Source organism: Psammomys obesus, unplaced genomic scaffold (genome assembly GCF_907164565.1).
Source record: "Psammomys obesus unplaced genomic scaffold, mPsaObe1.curated_primary_1811, whole genome shotgun sequence".
NCBI classification, from domain to species: Eukaryota; Metazoa; Chordata; class Mammalia; order Rodentia; family Muridae; genus Psammomys; species Psammomys obesus.
The window spans coordinates 5,008-7,369 of record NW_026596174.1 but is presented as its reverse complement, the minus strand read 5'-3'; the positions used below and the strand labels follow the sequence as shown (position 1 = coordinate 7,369).

General features: G+C 49.0%; 1 pseudogene; it reads left to right on the top strand.

The window, feature by feature from the left end:
• Positions 1 to 289: 289 nt before the first annotated feature.
• Positions 290 to 2,362, top strand: part of LOC129667857 (olfactory receptor 4C15-like) — a 4,821-nt pseudogene continuing 2,748 nt past the window's right edge.

The window sequence follows — 2,362 nt, the reverse complement described above, 5'->3', positions numbered from 1 at the left end:
CCAAGTGGGTGCCCTAGTAATGGGAACAGGGACTGTCTCTGACATGAACTCAGTGGCTGGCTCTTTGATCACCTCCCAGGCCTACCAGGCCACAGAGGAAGACAATGCAGCCAGTCCTGATGAGACCTATTAGGCTAGGGTCAGAGGGAAGGGGAGGAGGACCTCCTTATCAGTGTACTTCAGGAGGGGCATGGAAGGAGATGAAGGAGGGAGGGTAGGTTTGGTAAAGGATGAGGAAGGGGCTACAGCAGGGATACAAAGTGAATAAACGGAGGGGGGCGGAGCCAAGATGGTGACTAGCACACACAGTTTCCGAGCTGTGGAAGAGATAAAGTTCTGAGTTGATGAGTGGAAGAACTTCTGAAGCCAGGGAAACAACGGAGAGACTTTCTAAACAACAGGGGACATCGCAGGAGGTGAAAACCTTGGTCTCGGGTCACCCAGGGACTTGTTTGGGGAAGGTGAGAAACGATCCTTTGATCTCTCAGCACTCCCCTCCCCCAGACCTCCCTCCTCCTAGGCACAGCAGACTTGCCTTTCTCAGCGCAGACCTAACTGCCTGGGGCCTGCAGCCACTGAGGCGGAACCCCAAGCCCTTTATCAGCAAAGGCCAGCAGTACTGTGTCTTGCAGCCCCAGATTCCCGCGGCGGCTGCACCATCCTCCCAGGGCCCAAGTCTGCTAGACGCCATACTAGCTCCGCAGGAGCGCCATCACTGACGGTACAGCCCGCTCAATCCCACAGTGACAGAGAATACGCTATATACTCACCAAAACCAGACAGAAACGCCATACAAGCTAGACACACCAGGCGTTGGGCCTCCGAAGCTTGGAGAGCACAGTGAAGAGACCCCAGGACTTCCCAGAAAGCATCTGGACTAGCAACCCAGTCTCCAGTTACAGCGGGACTTTCTAAACTGGCGGCGGAGCAGCACTGAGCTGGCGGGGCACATTAGCCCTCCAGTTTAAGACTAACCAGGGTCAAACCAGAGAACAGAAAGGCTGGTTACCCCGATTCCTACTGACGTGACCACCCTGAAATCTCCAGCTGCAGCAAGACCTCATAACCTGGCAGTGACAACAGCACGGAACTGGCAGAGCACATCAAAGTAGCAGGGCCAAACCAGAGAGCAGAGAGCCCAGATACCCCGATCTCTGCCAAGTGACCTGCCTGTAAGTGAGTGCACCCTTGAGAATCTGCAGCTCCACTGATCCTGGGTCCTTCTAAAACAGAAGCCAAGCATTGAACCCCCTCCCACCCATATACCCACTTTGGGAAACAGAGGGGCACTTGGGACACTGAAGTTCCTGCTCTGTGGGTCTAATTGAGGAGTTAAGACAGTTAATGCCAGAAATTGCGCTGCGATCATCACTAGCGCCTGCGACATATACATTGCAGAGCCCCTTCCACACACTCAAGGGTTCAACATTAGCCATCACTCTGTCCCTCGAGACACACGCCCACGCCCATTTACACACACACACACATATACACACGCACGCACGCTTGCATTTGCCTCTGTTTGCGCCTGCGTACTTTCCTCCCACAGGTACAACTAGTCCTCAGCACACGCTAAGGACACGGGTCCTCTCTCAACTTCCTGAAGAATTCTCCAGACTCGAGAGAGAGACAGTACCAGTCTGATCGGCAGAATCCAAAAACAAACAGGGAAGGTCTCAGATAAGCCAATGGCCAGGGGTAGGCGAAAGAACACTTCCAACATAAATCAGGACATCATGACTTCACCAGCAAACCCCAAAATCGATGGATACTCCAATTCATCAGAAGCACAGGAAAATGACCTTAAAGCCATGCTTGCTCAATTATTTGAGGCTCATAAGGAGGAAATGAACAAATATTTCAGAGAGTTGGCCAGTCAATTGGAGGTAAAGAAAGAAGAAATAGACAAAATCCTTAAAGAAACACAGGCAAACATAGCCAAACAAATAGAGGCACAAATAGAGAAAAAATTAGTGGCATATAAAAAGGAAATGAACAAAGAAATAGAGTCCATCGTAGAGAGACAGGAATCCAAATTCAAACACATGAAAGAAATGGTGCAAGGCATGAAAACAGAATTAGAATCAATAAAGAAAACACAAAATGAGAAAACTCTTGAGCTGGAGAACTTGGAGAAAAGATCAGGAACCACAAAAGAAAGCATCACCAACAGAATACAAGAGATAGAAGGGAGAATCTCTGGAGCTCAAGACACACTTGCAGAAATTGATACTTCTCTCAAAGAAAAAGTAAAATCAGAAAAATTCCAATCACAAAATATCCAAGAAATCAAGGATGCTATGAAAAGACAAAATCTAAGAATAATAGGAATTGATGAAAAAGAAGACTCCAGGCTCCAAGG